This window comes from Vulpes lagopus, chromosome X (genome assembly GCF_018345385.1).
Source record: "Vulpes lagopus strain Blue_001 chromosome X, ASM1834538v1, whole genome shotgun sequence".
Taxonomy (NCBI): Eukaryota; Metazoa; Chordata; class Mammalia; order Carnivora; family Canidae; genus Vulpes; species Vulpes lagopus.
The window spans coordinates 64,443,961-64,465,442 of NC_054848.1; the positions used below are offsets into that span (position 1 = coordinate 64,443,961).

At 35.7% G+C, this 21,482-nt stretch overlaps 1 pseudogene; it reads right to left on the reverse strand.

The window, feature by feature from the left end:
- Positions 1-833: 833 nt before the first annotated feature.
- Positions 834-18,807, reverse strand: LOC121482560 (annotated as a pseudogene).
- Positions 18,808-21,482: the final 2,675 nt, after the last annotated feature.

The following is a 21,482-nucleotide window of genomic DNA, read 5'->3' on the forward strand; positions in this document are numbered from 1 at the left end:
TGTGGATTTATATATTATTCCCCAGATTCAGGAATTTTTCAGCTATTATTTCTTCAAAAAAATTCTGCCTGTTTTTTTCTCTTCTCCCTTTGAAATTTATATAATGCATATGTTATTAAGCTTGATGATTTCACTGAGCTTTCTTACCGTATGCTCAGTTTTTCCTTCCTTCCTTCCTTCCTTCCTTCCTTCCTTCCTTCCTTCCTTCCTTCCTTCCCTCATTTATTTTTACTGTTCAGCTTAGTTACTTTCCATTAATCTATTCTTCTGCTTCCTGTGTACTACATTTTCCCCCTCTAGTGTATATTTAAATTTCAGTTATTGAGTTCGTCATCTCTAATTGGTTACTTTTACTTTTCCCTATCTTTTTTTTTTAAGTTTCACTGAGATCCTCCACTCTTTTCTGAAATCCAGTATCTTTAGGATCATTAACTTGAATTCTCTCAGGCCTATTGCTTATTTCCATTTCATTTAGCTTTTTTTTTTTTCTCTAATTTTGTCCTGGTCTTTCATTTGAGATATATTTCTCTGTTTCTTAATTTTGTCTAACTCTCTGTGTTTGTTTCTCTTTTTTTTCTTTTTTTATGTGCTTGTTTCTATGTATTAGGAAAGTCAGCTATATCTCCTGAATTTAAAAGTAGTGATGTTATGAAGAAAAGGTCCTCCTGTAGTGCCCTGTAGTGAAAAGTCTCCTTTTCACCAGAACCAGGCCATTCAGTGATGTCTCTAATATGTGTTGTGTGCACCTTACTATTGTTGTTGAGCCATTTTTACTTTCAGTATAGTCAGATACAATGACCCCCTTGTAGTCAGAAGTTTTGATCCCTGTCCTGTTAAGGACAAATCTGAGGCTGCTTTTGCCTTGCAATTAGGTCAGACTCTGTATCAGCCCTCAGCCCATTTGCCAGGCAGGGCTGTGGTCGCACTGAACTGCAGGTTGTTCTTCCTGTAAAGTTCCTGAGAAACTTTAGTTGGTTAACAAGGCTTATAGTCAGACCAGAGTGTTGACTCCAGTTTCACTTGTGGGGGTTGCAATGACCTTGAACTACAGAGCTCTCTCCTTGAGCTTCCCCTATGAGATTTTCTTGGTTGCCAGGGCTAGCAATCAGATCAGATGTTTGCCCCAGCCCACTGTAGTGGCTGCAGTAGAACTGGTGTGTGTGGCTACTTTCTCCTATCCTTAAGATAAGAGTCACTTTGGAATGTTGTTGGTCACTATTGCAGCTTCTTGCAAAATGAGACACAGTAGGCACCACTTTGTAGAGACTCCTGCCAAGAGGGATGGGTTGGATGGGGTAAGTTTTCAGGATAATGCTGAGGCAAATGGTATATGTTTTGCAGCTAGCTGTCCTTCCCTACTAGGGCTGCTTGCAGGATGAGACCTGGTTAGATCCACTTTGTAGAGACTCTAAGTCAGGTGGTTTAGATGGGGCAGATGTACAAGAGAACACAGGGATGGGGTGTGTAGTGTTAGCAAGGTGTGTGCATAGTATTTGCACTTGTTCCTGAAGGTGTCTGGGCATCTAGGCTACAGGTACAGGGAAAAATGGAGCCTTCCAACTCTTGTTTTCAGAGAAGTCTCGTAATATTCCTGCCCCTCTGTTGCATGTTCTGAAATTAATAAATGTTTCCTTCCCCTATGCCCCAGGCAAATTTCAAACTGCTCCTGTTATTCTGTATCTCAGTAGGGTTGTTTGTTATGTTATTTCTCTACAGGCAGTAACTCAGGATCCTATTGCCTCCAGGCTTTCCCAGAGCTGAGCCAGCTTATTTTTAAAGTATCCAGGTTAAGCCATTTTCTATGTGGCCTCCTCTCTGATTAATGAAGAATGGAGAGTCTGTTCTGCCAATCTTTGGGTCATTTTCTGGGTTGGTTGCACTGATGAGGCTGTTATCTAGGTGTATCAGTGAGACAAAGTTAGCATACATCACTATTGCAAAATAATTGATTACATACCTTATGCTGTGCCTTTTATTCCTGTGACTTATTTTTCCATAACTTTTGGAGTTAAATAAAAAAAATTACCAAGATTAATGTCAAGAAATTTATTGCCTATATGTTCTTCTAAGAGTTTAATAGTTTTGGGTCTTACATTTAAATCTTTAATTCAGGGATGCCTGAGTGGCTCAGTGATTGAGCATCTGCCTTTGGCTCAGGGTGTGATCCTGGGGTCCCGGGATCGAGTCTCTCTTCAGGGTCCCTGCATGGAGCCTGCTTTTCCCTCTGCCTGTGTCTCTCTGTATCTCTCATGAATAAATAAATAAAAATCTTTTAAAAAATAAATCTTTAATTCATTTTTGAGTTAATTTTTGTGTATGGTATAAGATAGTAAGGTAGTAGTCCAGTTTTACTTTTTTTGCACGTGACTATCTAGTTTTCCCAACACCATTTATTGGAGATACTGTCATTTCCTCATTGGATATTCTTGGCTCCTTTGTCAAAACTAAATTGATGGTATATGTCTGGGTTTATTTCTGATCTCTCTATTTTGCTCCATTGATCTTATTGTCTGTTTTTGGGCCAGTACCATACTATTATGATTGCTATAGCTTTGTAGTATGGTCTGAAATCACGTGCAATCACGTGAAAGACGTGCAGCTTTGTTATTTTTTCTCAAGATTACTTTAACTTACAGTTTCATAGGAATGTTAGCTCTATTTCTGTGAAAAATACCATTGGGATTTTGATAGGGATTGTGTTAAATCTGTAGATTGTTTTGAGTAGCATGGATACATTAACAATATTAATTCTTCTAATCCATTTGCATAGAATATCAATTTATTTGTCTTTTTCGATTTCTTTCTTCACTGTCTTATATTTTTCCAAATCCATATCTTTCACCACCTTGGTTAAATTTAACCTGGTATTTTATTCTTTTTGATGCAATTGTAAGTGGAATTATTTTCTTCAATTTTGTTTCTGATAGTTTATTATTATTGTGTATAAACACACATTTTTATGTATGGATTTTGTATCCTGCAACTTTATTGAATGCTTTCTATTAGTTCCAACAGATTTTGGTGGAGTTAGTGTTTTTAATGTGTTATATCAAGTTATCTGCAAGTAGATACAGTTGTACCCCTTCCTTTATGATTTGTGTGACTTTTTGTTTGGATTAATTTTAATTGAATTATAATTAACATACAGTGTTATATTAATTTCAAATGTAAAATATAATTCTTCTGCAGTTCTATACATCACTCAATGCTCATCACAATAAGTGTACTAACCATCTGTCACCAAACATTATTACTATCTTATTGAATATATTTCCTATGATGACTTTTTTTCTCTATGATTTATTTTGTAAATGAAAGTTTGTACCTCTTAATCCTCCTTATTTTTGTCTGATTTGGATGATTTTAATTTCCTGTTCATACTTAACTGCTCTGGTTAATACTTCCCTTGCTATGTCACATAAAAGTAATGAGAATGAGAATTCTTGGCTTGTACCTAATCTTAGATGGAAAATGTCCAGTTTTCCCCATTAAATATGATATTAGCTGTGTGTTTTGTCTTATATGGCCTTTCTCATGTTGAGGTACATTCTCCCTACACCCAGTGTGTTATCATAAATGAATATTGACTTTTTTCACAGGTGTTTTCCACATCTATTGAGATAACTTTTATCCTCTGTCTTGTTAATGTAGTGTAAAACATTGATTTTCAGATGTTGAACCATCCCTAAATCCCTGGAATAAATCCCATTTGATCATGTTGTATAATCCTTTTAATATATAGTTGATTTCAGTTTTGATGATATTTTGTTGAGTATTTTTTTATCTATATTCATCAGGGATTGGCCTGTAATTTTCTTTGCTTGTGGCATCTTTGTGAGGTTTTAGTATCAGGATAATGTTAGCCTTATAAAATGAGTTCAGTAATGTTACTTCTTCTTCTGTATGTTTAGAAGAGTTTGGGATTGATATTAGTTCTCCTTTAAATGTTTGGTAAAATTCTCCGTTGAAACCCTCTGATCCTGAACTTTTATTCATTGGGAGGTTTTTGATTACTCATTTGATCTCCTTACTAGTAATCAGTCTTCTCAGATATTTTATTCTTTCTGATTTAGTCTTGGAATGTTATATGCTGTCAGGATTTATCAAATTCTTCTTCATAGTAGCTTCTTAAGATTCCTTGCATTTCTGTTGTAACAGTGTTCTGACTTTTTTCATTTTTGAATTTATTTGACACACTTTTATATTTTTCTTGGTGAGTCTAGCTAGAGGTTTATCACTTTTGTTTATCTTTTCAAACCACTAGCTCTTTGTTTCATTGATTTTTCCTATTACCTTTTTAGTCTCCTTCTCATTTATTTCTGCTTTGATCTTTGTCTACATTCTAGTAAATTTGAGCTTTAATTCTTTATTATTTCAGTTCAATTTAGTTAATGTATATTGTATTATTAGTTTTAGGGGTAGAATTTAGTAATTCATAAGTTGCATATAATACCAAGTGCCCTTCTTTTTTATTTTTCTAACGATTTATTTATTTATTCATGAGAGACACACACACAGAGAGAGAGGAAGAGACATAGGCAGAGGGAGAAGCAGGCTTTTTCCAGGAGCCTGATGTGGGACTTGATCCCAGATTCCAGGATCACGACCTGAGCCAAAGGCAGCCAACCAAACGCTGAACCACCCAGGCATTCCTCAAATGCCTGTCTTAATGCCTATCATGCAATTACCCCATCCTTCCACCCACCTCTGCTCCAGGAACCCTCAGTTTGTTTCCTACAGTTAGGAGTTTCTTATGGCTTGCCTCCTTCTCTGTTTTTATCTTATTTTATTGTCCCTCCCCTTCCCCTATGTTCATCTCTTTTGTTTCTTAAATTCCACAAATGAGTAAAACCATATGATATTTGTCTTTTTCTGACATATTTCACTTAGAATAATACCCTCTAGTTTCATACATGACACCATAAAAGGGAAGAGTTCATTCTTTTTGATGGCTGAATAATATTCCATTGTCTATATATACCATCTGTTCTTTATCCATTCATCTGTCAATGGACATCTGAGCTTTTTCCATAGTCTGGCTTGTGGACATTGCTGCTATGAACATTGGGAGTGCATGTGCCCCTTCAAAACACTATGCTTTTATCTTTTGGATAAATACCTAGTATTGCAATTGCTGGGTTGTAGGGTAGTTTTATTTTTACCTTTTTGAGGAACCTCCATACTGTTTTCTAGAGTGGCTACATCAGTTTCCATTCCCACTAATAGTGTAAGATGGTTCCCCTTTTTCTGCATCCTTGCCTAAATATCTTGTTTCCTAGCTTGTTAATTTTAGGCATTCTGACTAGTGTGAAGTAGCATCTCATCATGATTTTGATTTGTATTTCTCTGATGCCAAGTGATGTGTATTTTTTCATGTGTCTGTTAGTCATTTGTATGTCTTGGAGAGAAATGTTTATTCATGCCTTCTGTCCATTTCTTGACTGTATTTTTTGAGTATTGAGTTTGATAAGTTCTTTATAGATTTTGGATACTAGCCTTTAATCTGATAAGTCTATAAATATCTTCTTCCATTCTGGAGGTTGCCTTTGCTTTATATGTTCTTTTTCTGATTTCTTCACATGTAAAATTTATTTGAGATTTATTTTTTCTTTTTCTTTTTCTTTTTCTTTTTCTTCTTCTTCTTCTTCTTCTTCTTCTTCTTCTTCTTCTTCTTCAGAGGAGGAGGAGGAGGAGGAGGAGGAAGAGAAGAAGGAGGAGGAGAAGAGGAGAAGGTAAAGGGAGAGGGAGACTTTTTAAAGAATATTTATTTATTTGAGAGAGAGAACAGAGTGAGCAAGAGAGAACCCGAGTGGAGGGTAGGGGGAGAGAGACAGAGGAGCAAGTTATCCACTGAGCAAGGAGCCTGATGTGGGGGGCTCAATCCCAAGACCCTTAGATCATGGCCTGAGCTAAAGGCAGATGCTTAAACAACTGACCCACCCAGGCACCCTGAGAAAGAGAATATTAAGCAGACTGTATGCTCAGTATGGAGCCTGACATGGGGCTCGATCTCACAACCCTGAGATCATGACCAGAGCCAAAATCAAGAGGCAATGCTTAATCCACTGAGCCACCTAAGCACCCCTCTTTTCTTTATTCTATTTTATACTCAGGCATTTATTACAATGAACTTTTCTCTTAGAATTATTTTTCTAAATCCCCTAAGTTTAGAGTAATTTCATTTACATTTTAATTTGTTGTTATATTTTAATTGCTCTATTGACTTATTCTATGACATTGGTTATCTAGTAGCATGTTTTTAAGTCTCCACATAATGTATTTTTCCACTTGTATTCTTATAATTCATTTATATATCATTATGGTTGGAAAATATGCTTGATATGATTTCAATCTTCTTAATTTTTAAGACTGTTTTTATGGGTTACTCTATGATTTATTCTGGAATATTTTTCATGGGCCAATGAGAATTATATATATTTTGTTGCTTTTGTTTACAATATTTGTATACATCTGTTAAGTTTATCTGGTATAATGTGTTGTTTAAAATTGATGTTTCCTTATTGATTTTCTTTTTTATGATCTTTTTTCTTTTATATTTTTACTGACAAAATAATACAAATTTAATATAACTAAAATAATACAAAATATGTTAAAAAAATATTGAGACTTTATCTTAATTCCTGTACTTCTAACTTCTTCACATGTCCATCTTCTTGAGGTAACCAGTACTACAAGCCAGTTCATTTTTCTTTTACATTATCTCCTTGTGCATACAATACATGTAAGCAGATAGACAAATAATTTGTTTTGACTAAACTAAAATCATAAATATATAGTACTTTATAATTTAGTCTTACACTTGACAATACCCTGGTTATCCCTATAAGTTGGTATATATGCTGTTGCTTTTAGTTCCAACTTATTTATGAAAACACATACATAATTTTATACTCCAAGACGCCATATATTCTGGATTTGCCTTATATCAGTTTTTAACATTTTATTTCTCCTTGTCTTCCCACGTCTATTTCTACCCTCATTCATTCCAACTTATTTTCTTTTCTCCTGTTAAAATTTAACAATATCTTATTATTTATCATTCCTTTTTTTAATATGTATATTTGTATTGGAGTTCGATTTGCCAACATATAGTATAAAACCCAGCGCTCATCCTGTTAAGTGCCCCGCTCAATGCCTGTCACCCAGTCACACCATCCCCCCCACCTTCCCTTCCAATACCCCTTGTTCATTTCCCACAGTCAGGAGTCTCTCAAGTTTTGACACACTCTCTGACTTTTCTCTCATTTTATCTTCTTTACCCTATAATCCCATTCACTATTTTTTATATTCCCCACATGAGTGAACATATGTAGTGATCATCCTTCTCCTATTGACTTACTTGACAAAGCATAATACCCTCCAGTTCCATCCACTTCAAAGCAAATTGTGGGTATTCATTTTTCCTAATGGCTGAGCAATACTGCATTGTGTATATATATGCCATATCTTCTTTGTCCATTCATTTTTCAGTGGACACCAAAGCTCCTTCAACAGTTTGGCTCTTGTGGAGACTGCTGCTATAAACATTGGGGGTGCAGGTGTCTTGGCTTTTCACTGCATCTGTATCTTTGGGGGTAAATCCCTAGTAGTGTAATTTTTAGGTCATAGGGGTAACTCTATTTTTATCTCTTTGAGAAACCTCCACACAGTTTTCGAGAGTGTCTGTACCAGTTCACATTCTCACCAAAAGTGCAAGGCGATTCCCCATTTTCCACATCCTCTCCAACATCTTTTGTTTCCTGTCTTCTTAATTTTCACCATTCTCACTGGTGTGAGGTGATATCTCATTGTAGTTCTAATTTGTATTTCCCCGATGGCAAGTACTGTGGAGCATTTTCTCATGTGCTTGTTGGCCACGCGTATGTCTTCTTTGGTGAAAATTCTGTTCATGTCTTTTGCCCATTTCATCATTGGATTGTTTGTTGCTGGGGTTTTGAGATTGATAAGTTCTTTATAGATCTTAGATACTAGTCCTTTATCTGATATGTCATTTCCAAATATCTTCTCCCATTCTGTAGGTTGTCTTTTAGTTTTGTTGACTGTTTCTTTTGCTGTGAAGAAACTTTTTATCTTGATGAAGTCCCAATGATTCATTTTTTTTTTTGCTTTTGTTTCTCTTGCCTTCATGGATGTATCTTGCAAGAAGTTACTGTGGCCAAGTTCAAAAAGGGTTTTGCCTGTGTTCTCCTCTAGGATTTTGATGGATTCTTCTCTCACATTCAAATATTTCATCCATTTTGAGTTTATCTTTGTGTATGGTGTAAGAGAATGGTCCAGTTTCATTCTTCTGCATGTGGATGTCCAATTTTCCCAGAACCATTTATTGAAGAGACTGTCTTTTTTCCAGTGGATAGTCTTTCCTGCTTTAACAAATATTAGTTGATCATAAAATTGAGGGTCCACTTCTGGATTCTCTATTCTGTTCCGTTGATCTGTGTGTCTGTTTTTCTGCCAGAACCACACTGTCTTGATGACCACAGCTTTGTAGTACAACCTGAAATCTGGCATTGTGATGCCACCACCTATGGTTTTCTTTTTTAATATTCCCCTGGCTATTTGGGGTGTTTTCTTATTCCACACAAATCTTAAGATGATTAGTTCCAACTATCTGAAGAAAGTCCATGGTATTTTGATAGGGATTGCTTTAAACGTGTAAATTGCCCTGGGTAACATTGACATTTTCACAATATTAATTCTGCCAATCCATTAGCATGGAATATTTTTCCATCTCTTTGTGTCTTCCTCAATTTCTTGCAGAAGTGTTCTATAGTTTTTAGTGTATAGATCCTTTACCACTTTGGTTAGGTTTATTCCTAGGTATCTTATGCTTTTGGGTTCAATTGTCAATGGGATTGACTCCTTAATTTCTCTTTCTTCAGTCTCATTGTTAGTGTATAGAAATGCGACTGACTTCTGGGCATTGATTTTGTATCCTGCCACACTGCCAAATTGCTGTATGTGTTCTAGCAATCTTGGGGTGGAGTCTTTTGGGTTTTCTATGTAGGGTATCATGTCATCTGCTAAGAGGGAGAGTGTGACTTCTTCTTTGCCAATTTGAATGCCTTTTATTTTTTTTTGTTGCCTGATTGCTGAGGCTAGGACTTCTAATACTATGTTGAATAGCAGTGGTGAGAGTGGACATCCCTGTCTTGTTCCTGATCTTAGGAGAAAGGCTCTCAGTGTTTCCCCATTGAGAAGGATATTTGCTGTGATCTTTTCGTAGATGGCTTTTAAGATGCCTAGGAATGTCCCCTGTATCCCTACATTCTGAAGAGCTTTGATCAGGAATGGATGCTGTATTTTTTCGAATGCTTGCTCTGCATCTATTGAGAGGATCACATGGTTCTTGTTTTTTATTATGCTGATATGATCAATCACATTGATTGCTTTACGAGTGTTGAACCAGCCTTGCATCCCAGGGATAAATCCTACTTGGTAATGGTGAATAATCTTAATGTATTGTTGGATCCTATTGGCTAGTATCTTGTTGAGAATTTTTGCATCTGTGTTCATCAGGGATATTGGTCTATAATTCTCCTTTTTTGGTGTGACCTTTTTCTGTTTTTGGAATCAGTATGATGCTGACCTCATAAAATGAGTTTGGAAGGATTCCATCCCTTTCTATCTTTCGGAACAGCTTTAGTAGAATAGGTATTGTTTCTTCTTTAAACTTTTCATATAATTCCCCTGGAAAGCCATCTGAACCTGGGCTTTTGTGACTTGGCTTTTGAGGTTTGAGGTTTTTGATGACTGCGTCAATTTCCTCCTGGTTTTTGGCCTGTTCTGGTTTTCTATTTCTTCCTGTTCCAGTTTTGGTGGTTTGTGGTTTTCCAGAAATGGCTCTATTTCTTCTAGATTGCCTAATTTATTCGTTTATAGCTGTTCATAATACTTTTTAAAAATCATTTGTATTTCCTTGGTATTGGTTGTGATCTCTCCTCTTTCATTCGTGATTTTATTAAGTTGAGTCTATTTTCCTTTTAATAAGGCAGGCAAATGGTTTATCTATCTTGTTGTTTCCAAGAACCAACTCCTTGTTTTGTTGATCCTTTCTACAGTTTTTCTGGTCTCTATTTCATTGAATTATGCTTGAATCTTTACTATCTCTCTTCTGCTTTGTGTAGGTTTTATTTGCTGTTCTTTCTCCCATTCCTTTATGTGAAAGGTTTGCTTGTGTGTCTAATTTTTTTCCAGTTATTGAGGCAGGTTTGTATTCTGATATATTTATTGCTTAGGAGTGCTTTTACTCTGTCCCAAAGATTTTGAATGGTTGTATCTTCATTTTCATGAGTTTCCATGAATCTTTTTAATTCTTCTCTAATTTTCTGGTTGACCCATTCAATTTTAGCATGATGCTCTTTAACCTCCACGTACTTGAGTTTCTTCCATATTTGGTTTTGTGTTGGAGTTCTAGTTTCAAAGCATTGTGGTCTGAAAATATGCAGGGGACAATCCCAATCTTTTGGTATCGGTTGAGTCCTGATTTGTGACCCAGTATGTGGTCTATTCTGGAGAAAGTTCCATGTGCACTTGAGAAGAATTTGTATTTAGTTGGGTTCACGTGAAAAGTTCTGTATATATGTGTGAAATCTATTTGGTCCAGTGTATCATTTAAATCCCTTGTTTCTTTGGTTATTTTGTGCTTAGAAGATCTGTCATTCGCAGAAAGTTCGGTGTTGAAGACACCTCCTCTTACTGTATTATCATCTAAGTATATCTTTACTTTGCTTATTAAACATTATACTTGGCAGGTCCCACATTAGGGGCATAAATATTCATTAGGTCTTCTTGTTGGATAGACCCTTTAAGTATGATATAGTGTCCTTCTTCATCTCTTAGTACAGTCTTTGGGATAAACTTTAATTAATCTGATAAGAGGATTGCTACCCCAGCTTTCTTTTGAGGACTATTTGAATGGTAAATGGTTCTCCAACCTTTCATTTTTAGTCTACAAGTGTCCTTAGGTCTAAAATGAGTCTCTTTTAGACAGTAAATAGGTCTTGCTCTTTAATTCTGTCAGAAACCCTGCTACTTTTGATGGAATCATTTAGCCCATTCCTGGTCATAGTAACTATTGAAAGATACGAATTTAGTGTCATCATATCACCTGTTCAGTCTCTTGTGTTTTTGGATTATTTCTTTGGGCTTCCTCTTTCTTTTCCAGAGTCCCCCTTAACATTTCTTGCAGAGTTGGTTTGGTGGTCACCTATTCTTACAGTTTCTGCCTATCTTGGAAGCCCTTTTCTCTCCTTCTTTTGTGAATGACAGCATTGCTGGATAAGTATTCTTAGGTGCATGTTCTCATTTAGTACCCTGCATATATCCTGCCAGCCCTTTCTAGCCTGCCAGTTCTATGTGGATAGGTCTCCTGTTAATCTGTTATTTCTCCCCATATAAGTTAAGAATCTCTTCTCTCTCTCTCTCTCTCTCTCTCTCTCTCTCCTTTAAGGATTTTCTCTTTACATTTGTAATTTGCATGTTTCACTACTAAATGTCGAGGTATTGAATTGATTTTTTGGGGGGTGACCTTTCTGTCTCCTGGATCTGAATGCCTGTCCCCCCCCCCAAATTAGGAAAGTTCTCAGCTATGATTTGTTCAAGTATGCTTTTTGATCTTCTGGCCCTCTCGTTGTTTTCTGGAACCCCAATTATACATAGATTCTTCCTTCTGAAGCTATCGTTTATTTCACTTAACCTTTCCTCGTGGTCTTTTTTTTTTTAATTTATGATAGTCACACACACACACACACACACAGAGAGAGAGAGAGGCAGAGACCTAGGCAGAGGGAGAAGCAGGCTCCATGCACCGGGAGCCCGATGTGGGATTCGATTCCGGGTCTCCAGGATCGCGCCCTGGGCCAAAGGCAGGTGCTAACCCACCCAGGGATCCCTCCTCATGGTCTTTTAATTGTTTTTCTCTTTTTTACTCAACTTCCTTTCTTGCTATCAACTTGTCTTCTAAGTCACTCACTCTTTCTTCCACCTTGTTAACCCTTGTTGTTACGACCTGCAGTTTGGATTGCATTTCTCTTAATTGATTTTTAACTTCAGTCTGATTAGATCTGAATTCTGGAGTCATGTAGTGTCTTGAATATTTTATGCTTTTTTCCAGAGCCACCAGCAGCTTTATAATTGTGCTTCTAAATTGGCTTTCTGACATCAAATTGTAATCCAAATTCTATAACTCTGTGGCAGAGAGTGCTGTTTCTGATTCTTTTGTGGTGAGTTCTTCCTTCTAGTTATGTTGTTCCATGAAGATTGTCTGTATAACCAGTCTGAATCAAGAATATCAACCTATAAAAAAAGAAAAAAAGAATATCAACCTATGTAACTGCCACCTGAGATTTATCTGAGTGGTCCTAGATGGTGCTCTTCTTGTTTCTGAGTATGTTAGAAGATGCTCAGTCCCAAATTTATATAAACCAGCAATTCTTGTAGCAAGCTCCAACATTGACCACAAAATATAAACAAGATAAAATAGTGGGGAGGCAAATGGGAATGAGGAGAGGATATAATCTCACAAAATGAACCAGCACGTTATACCACTTGGTTCTGGGTGCATGCTGGTCACATTTTAGAAGATATTAACTTCTGCCATTGTAGAACAAAATGAGCCAGAGAAAACAAAACAAAACAAAACAAAAAACAAAACAACAGCAACAAAAAACATATCTTGTATATCTCCCAAAATTATATATGTTGATGGGAGTCTTGAAGTGGAAAATTTATCTAAGAAACGTAATTGTAGAAGTATTTAAGTCAAAAAGGAAGAAACTTGAAAAAGAAGAGGTGGTAACATATTGTAGATAAGGCGGAAAAAGACAACAAAATATTAAAAAAATTTAGTCTGATATAAAAACTAGTTGTACTGGAAAAAGGTTAAAATGGGGGGGGTACCCTGTAGTTATATATACTATAAATCCCTCAACTTCCCCTGGAGCTTTCCACTGCTGCTTGTTCAAAAACTTGCTTTTCCCCTGTTCTTCAGGCTGGTCTTCTGTGGGAGGGGTCTGATGTGCTGTTTCTCAGCTGTGTGTGCCTTTGCAGCCAAACCCCGCCCCCTGCTGGTTGTTGGGCTCCAGGGACATGGTGAAACTAGTTGGACAATCAACAATGGCTGTGGCCTAGGTTTTAAGCTCTGGAGTCAGCTCCCCACTTGTAACTCATGTAGTCTCTCAGTCTGTACTGACCTAGATGCTCCTGGGGTGACATATATGTGCTGATTTGCACATCTTGCATGGCACCCAGAGGCTAGAGAGTCCTCACTATCCTGTGCCCTCCCCACTTCCACCCATTCCAGGGGGAGTGCAGGAACATGGGCTCTGTCTGCTTGGCACCCTGGGACCAGGGGCCTGTGCTGCTGGAATCCTGCTCCCAGGGGCGTGGCTCCCGCAGGGAAGGGAGCTCAGACCCCTCCATCCGGAACCACCCGCCTGACCAATGGGCTTCACCCAGATGTCCTGCCAGGTGCACGCTCCAGCCCTGTAAGGAGATTGGTCCACAGTTTGTGGTGTGCTTACCCCCGGGGGCACTTTCTCTATTAGTGACTCCTGGAAACTGGAGGCTTCACTGCCCCTCCTGAGATTCTGCCTGATTTCCCTGCTAAGCACGTTTCTGTCCGGGGAGAATCTGGTGTGGATTTTTATAGTTCTCGCTGCTTCTCCAAGGCTGGGCTTTCCTGTCCAGGAGGCTTTTTTTTTTTTTGCCGGGCTTTAGCCTGGCTCCTTGCGGTGCTCCTCCCCCAATTTATTCTTTTTTTTTTTCTTCCTTCCTACATTGCTAGAAGCAAAAACCCTTCTCTCTGTAGCATTCTGGCTGTTCTTTCTTTAAATCCCAGGTTGAATTTGTAGATTTTCAGGATGATTTGAGTTATCTAGGTAAGTTGGTGGTGGGGATAGGTGAGTTGAGGACCCCTACTCTTCTGCCATCTTGCCCATCCCCACTATTTATCATTCCTTACTTTATTCTACAATTCATTTTATCATGTTAAACCTCAAAATACGCATCCACCCACACCCTTCCCACACACACGGGAGAGGGGAGTGGTGCAGAGAACAGAGGAGTGATATTTTGTTATTTTTATTTAAAGTCTAAAATAATACATACTTCTCTGCAACCAAGTTAGCAATAGATGTTATAGCTCTTACTCTTGCCATTCTAATGAATCCATAATACTTTACTGATACTTTATCTTCCATTTCCCTGACTACTAGTGAATTTGAATATCTTTAGAATGTACATTGTCCACTTTGGTTTGATCATTTTTAGAATCACCTTTGTAGTCTCTATTTTTCTCATGAGTTTTTTTTTTTCTCATGAGTTTTTTATATAATTTTGTCAGTTTATAACATTGTTTACTATAGATAATATATGTTATATTATTATAGAATTTATAGATATTTATTATAGACATTAGTCTTCATTTTTCTTCATTGATGTATTTTCCTCAACTCTCATTTATCTATTGGGTTTTTTTTTTGCAATTCCAAAATTTATAAATCTTTATATGGCAAAATATATTTATAGTTCCTTTTATTTGTTCCCCTCTTTCTATATTGGTGAAAATTATCTTCTCCATGAGGTAATTTTTAACAGAGGGAAAAAACAAAAGCTAGTCCTAAGTAAATAATAAAGAATCATCAAGTCTTAAACTCAGGGCATTGTGATAATCAAAGTTCTAGCATCCTAAAATGTGTTGGCAAAGATTCCCTAATTTCCCTCAAAATAAAAAAGTTGAAAATAGAATGTATCATAAATCTCGTATAATGTAGTTGCTACTTCCTACAGTTTTAGACTCAGAGAGCTTCTATCTGATTCTTACTCTACCACTTATATAGAACTTTTATAATCCCATGGAATATAATTTTCCTCAAGGGTAAAAAGGGACATTAATTAGAATCTCCTTATAGGAAAATGAAGCATGTAAATTGCTTAGTAATATATCTAAGGTTGTATTATACATATTCATAGAGCTTTACAACTATCAACATTTTTCAAATAATGATGTGTATATATCTTTAACTTCTTTTAGGCAATATGAACACAAGGTAAATGAAACCAATTCAGTACAAAATGTTCAAGACAAAACATAAATCAATATGTTAAGTATCATCCTCTTATCAATAGAAACAATTGATAGATTATTTTATTTTCCTGCTGATATTTTCATTTACAGAACACTCAGAATTTACATGTATTATACACAATGCTAGGCATTTTATTAAATAGCTTATATTGTCATTTATTGCAGTTAATTAGGAGTCAAGTGAAGACAATTCAAATAACCAGAAAAAAAAAACAAAGAAGGAAGATGCAAAATTATTCATTGTTTCTTTTTTAAAGATGTTATTTATCTATTCATGGAAGACACACAAAGAGAGGCAGAAACATAGGCAGAGGGAGAAGCAGGCTCCCTTAAGGGAGCCCAATGTGGGACTTGATCCAAGGACCCCAGGATCATGCCCTGAGCCAAAGGCAGATGCTCAACCACTGAGCCACCCAGACACCCCATTCATTGTTTTTATTCAAAGAAAGATGTTGTTTGTAAAACTGGAATCCACCTCAGAGAACTTACCTTATACAAAATTAGCTAATACACAAGATGAAGTTAAATACATAGGAACTATAGAAATGTAGGGACTTTATACATTTTCCCCCTGAAACACGTTTCATGATAAAATAAAACAAGTAACTCCTTTTCCTATCTTGATCTTTTTTCTTCATTTCCAAAATGAGGAATTTAGCTAAATGATGTATAAATTGAAACTGCTGTGAATAGCATAGAGGAAAGTATTTTGTGTTTTCTAATGGAGTCTGAGAGAAGTAGGCCATATGTCTGCCATTATCTGGGATGGAAGAGAAGTTGAATACCCCTAATGAGGTAGCATAGGTGGCTGAACTAGTAAAACACAAGAGGTAAAATTAGCATTAAATTAAAATTATTGTCTTATGAAATCTTCCGTAAGGAAAAGATAAGGGAATTATTAGGTACTACTATGATTTCTAGAGCTTAAAAAATAACTTTCAAGGTGTATTTACAATATATACTTATGGGGTTGCTTGGGCAACCCCCAATGCTTGGGCATAGTTGGTTAAGTATTTGACTTGATTTCAGCTCAGGTCATGATCTCCAAGTCATGAGGTCGAACCCCATGTCTAGCTCTATGGTTAGTGCAGAGACTGCTTGAGATTCTCTCTCCCTCTCCCTCTGCCCACTCATGCTCTCTCTCTATCTCACTCTAAAATAAATAATTAATATATATATTATATAAAGGTCATTTTTTCAATCATTACTTGCTTTGGCCTATTTTAAAAAGCCATAGTTGCTGTAATTTAGAGCAGTATCACCATATTTGAAGATAAGATATTCAAGTACCAAGGAAATAAATTGTCTAGGCAAACATAGGCACATATTAATGTGATTCTGCATTTGGTGGCTACTTCAAAATCTCTAAATAAATATTTGTATGATTACTTCTCAATTTTACACATTTCCGAATGGGTGAATATTTTGTTCATATGCACCATCTCTTCTCCTCCTCTTTTCCTAATATGGTTCTATCTTTGTTTTTAGTTCCTTTATTAATTATCTTTGTAACTTTAAATATTTTATTTGAATTTTTTTCTTAGTGCTCTTATTACTTTTCAGTTCTATCCTTTTTCTCTAGTTCTTTTATTTTTTTAAAGATTTTATTTATTTATTTATTTATTCATAGAGACAGAGAGAGAAGCAGAGACACAGGCATAGGGAGAAGCAGGCTCCATGCAGGGAGCCCAAAGTGGGACTCAATCCCAAGACACTAAGATCACACCCTGAGCCATAGGGAGATGCTTAACAACTTAACCACCCAGGCATCCCTAGTTCTTTTATTTTATATTCTTATTTAAATATTATTGAAATATAATATATATTATTTTCAAATTTACCTCATAGTTATTTGATAATTTTATAAATTACAAAATGATCACCACTAATTTCCATCTATCTAGTCTAATTTCCATCTATCACCAAACAAAATTATTACAATATTATTGACTATATTCCCTATGCTGTATATTACATCCTCATGACTTAGTCACATTAAAACTGGAAGTCTGTAAGTCCCTTTTGCCTATTTCACCCATCCCTCTACCCGCTTCCTTCTGTCAACTAACAGTTTGCTCTCTATAACTATGAACCTACTTCTATCTTGTTTTATTGGTTTGTTTTATCTCTTTTTTTTTTAGATTCCACATATAAGTAGAAATCTTATGTAATATGTCATTCAGTCTCTGACTTATTTCACTTAGCATGTCCTCTAGGTCCACACATGTTGAAACTGACTTCTTTTTTATGGTTAAGTAACATTTCACTGTGTATGTGTGTGTGAAGTCTTCTTTGTCCAGTTATGGACAAATGGACACTGAGGTTGATTCCATATATTTGGGATTTATCTCTGGGCTATCTATTCTGCTCTATTGACCTATGTGTTCCTTTTTGTTCTGGTACCACATAATTTTGATTATTATAGTTTTGTAGTATAGTTTACAATCAGGTAGCATATGATACCTCCAGATTTATTCTTTCTCAAGATTGCTATGGCTATTCAGTATCTATTGTAATTCTCTTCAAATTTTAGTATTATTTGTCATAGTTGTAGTTCTGTAAAAAATGCCATTAGTATTTTATAGATATTCCATTGAATCTTTAAACTGCTGTAGGTAGTATATTCTGATGATATTAATTTTTCCAGTCCATGAACACAAAATAACTTTTCATTCATTTGTGTTTTGTTTAATTACTTTTATCAATGTCCTAGTTTTCCAAGCATAAGTGCTTCACCTCCATGGTGAAATCTATTCCTGGGTATTTTATTATTTTGATATAATTGTAAGAGGATTGTTTCCTTAGTTTTGCTTTCTGATAATTCATTTTAGCATATAGAAATACAACATATTCTGTATATTATTTTTTTATCCTGTAAGTTCATTTAATAGTTTTAAAATATTTTTGGTAGAATCTTTAGAGTTTTCTGTATATAATATCATTTACAAATAGTGAATATTTTACTACTTCCTTTTCATTTTGGATAACTTTTACTGATAAAGTGGCAATGATAAGTTTGGGAATCTGATCTTCCAAAAGTTCCTGCTGCTCTATCACTGATTCTACAATGGCTATAGGCAGATCACCCCGCCACTGGAGCTGACCCATTCTGTGGCCAAAGCAAGAGCATTGGCAATGAATTGCTGACATTCTTCCTTGATCATGTCTTCCCAGTAGGTAGTATCAACATGGCCATAGACACTGGAACTCCCAAAGCCCCCAGTGGCAAAGGACTTCCTTACCATCATACCCTCCAAGAGCACTGAGTACACCTGCCCTCCTTCTTGGAAGTCCCAGCCCACAATGATGATTCCTACTACCATCAGATCTTCTTCGTATCAGTAACATATCTCCTTAAAGAGGCTGGCTGCCTTATGTACCAGCAAAGTTTTATTCAGCTTGATACTGTGGAAACCAAGCTGATGGGTGATAGCATCAGCTACAGACTGGGTATCAGCTGCTGAGACTGAGCAGAAGGAGAAAATACAGTCATGAATAGGGGTAAGTTTGTCAGTCACTCAATTGGCAATGTAGGACTTGGTTTTTCTGGAGTTATCCCCTAGAACCACATCCAGTCAAATTGCTTGGCCATGATAGTGGTCCCTGTGGAGACTTCTTGGCTTTCCCACTGTGGGGTAATAGCCTCTGGACCACAGGCTGGTGCTGTCTGCTCCTGCAGTGGCTACTAGGGTAGTTGCCATCTTCCTTCTCTACTACAGCCACTGATCACATAATGTTTAATCCTTCATTGTTTTAATGTAGTATATCATATTGATTGATTTGCATATGTTGAACCATCATTGCATCTCTGGAATGAATATCACTTTATCCTGTATTATTCTCTTAATGAATTGTTTAATTCAATTTACTAATATGTCATTGAGTATTTTTACATTTATATTCATTGGAGATATTGGCCTGATTTTTTTTTTTGTAATTTCTCTGGTTTTGGCATTGGAATAGTACTTGCCTCTTAAAGGAGGTTTGGCCGTGTTCCTTTCTATTCCATTTTTTTAGAATAATTTGAGAATGATAAATATTAATTCTCCTTTAAAAGATTGATAAAGGGGAATTCCTGGGTGGCTCAGCAGTTTAGCACCTGCTTTCGGCCCAGGGTGTGATCCTGGAGTCCTGGGATCGAGTCCCACATCAGGCTTCCTGCATGAAGCCTGCCTCTCCCTCTGCCTGTGTCTCTGCCTCTCTCTCTCTCTCTCTCTCTCTCTCTCTCTCTCTCCCTCTCTCTCTCTCTCTCCCTCTGTGTGTGTGTGTGTGTCTCATGAATAAATAAATAGAATCTTTTAAAAATAATAGATTGATAGAATTAGCCATGGAATTAATCATGACTTGTATTCATTAGGAATTTTTTGTTGATTACTGATTTAATTTCATTACTAGTAATTGATATATTCAGATTTTCTATTTTTTCATGATTAAGTCTTAGGAGATTGCATGTTTATATAAGTTTATATTTCTTCTGGATTGTCTAATAATTTCTTGGCATGTAATGATTCAAAGTATTTTCTTATTTTCTTTTTGTATTTCTGTGTTATTGGTTGCAATTTCTTCTCTTTTATGCTTTTTTTTAAAAAAATTTGATTATCCTAACTTTTTTTCTAATGAGTCTGACAACAAATTTGTCAATTTTTGTTCATTTTCCCAAAAAAAAATAGCTCCTAATTCTATTGATTTTTTCTGTGTATTTTAGTATCTGTTTTATTTATTTTTGCTTTGATCGTTATTATTTACTTCCTTCTATTAACTTTGGTATTTGTTCTTTCTGTTTTTTTTCTAGTTCCCTTAAAAGTAAAGTTAAGTTCTTTATTTGAGATTTTTCTTGTTTCTTAGGTTAGGCTTGTATTGCTATGAACTTTTTCTCTTTAAAGTGCTTTATCCCAAAGATTTTGAAATTTTATGTTTCTATTTTTATTTCTCTTAGGGTAATTTTATTATTTCCTCTTTAAATTTTTCAATGATCCATTGTTTGTTTAATTACATATTGCATAGTCTCTATGTATTTTGTTTTTTTTCCCCAGCTTTCTTCTGGTAATTAATTTCTAATTTTATACCACTGTTGTTGGTAAATGTGCTTGATTTCAGTTTTCTTAAATTTATTGAGACTTTTTCCATGATCTAAAATGTGATGGATACTGGAGAATGTTTCATGTGCACTTGAAAAGAATGTGTATCTTGTTAGTTTTGGTGTAATGTTCTGTATCTATTAAGTCTATTCTATTATAATGTGTTGTTAAGGCCAATGGCTTTTTTATTGAATTTTTGTCTGGATGATTTATCCATTGATGGAAGTGGAATATTAAATTCCTTTGCTATTTTTTTTAATTTATTTATGATAGGAACACAGTGAGAGAAAGAGAGAGGCAGAGACACAGGCAGAGGGAGAAGCAGGCTCCATGCACCGGGAGCCTGATGTGGGATTCGATCCCGGATCTCCAGGATCGCGCCCTGGGCCAAAGGCAGGCGCCAAACCGCTGCGTCACCCAGGGATCCCTCCTTTGCTATTTTATATTGCTGTTTATTTATTTGTTTCTCTTAATATTTGCTTAAATATTTAGGTGTACCTACTCTGGCTGTAAACATGTTTACAAATGTTATGTCTTCTTGTTGGATTGACCTTTTCATCCTCATGTAATGCCTTTGTTTTTTATTAGTTTTGTTTTATAGTCTGACATGAGAATTATTATCCTAGTTCTCTTTGCATTTCTATTTTCATGGTATATCTCTTTCTCAATTCCTTCATTTTAGTTTATTTTATTTAAGTTTGAGTTGAGTGTCTTATAGGCAGTATATAGAATGATTTTGATTTTTTTAATCCATCCAGCACCTCCTATGTCTTTTGACTGAAGAATTTAGTCTAATTATATCTAAAGCATTATTAATTGGTAATACTGCCATTTTGTTCATTGTTTTCTAGCTGTTTTTGTTGTTCCTCTCTCTACTCCTTTCTTCTTCCCTTTCTTCTCTTGTGGTTTGGTCATTTTCTTTAGGATTATGTTTAGATTCCTTTCTCGTTGTCTTTTGTGTATTTAGTAAAAGCTGTTTTTGGTTTACTGCTTTCTGTTACTGTGAGATTCATATAAAATATCTTAGGCACGCTACAGTTTCTTTTAAGTTGACATATATTTTATATACATTCCAAAGCTTTATATAATTACTCATTCCTCCCCCACAAAATTTTGAAGACACACTTTAACATCAGTTTATGCATTCCTTAGCTAATTATTGCATTTTTAAATTAATTTTACTACTTTTGTCTTTTACCCATCATACTTAATTTATAAATGATTGATCCAAGACTTTATTATTTATTTATCCTTTCTAGTGAGATTCTTACTTTTATGTTTTATTAGCCATTAGTATC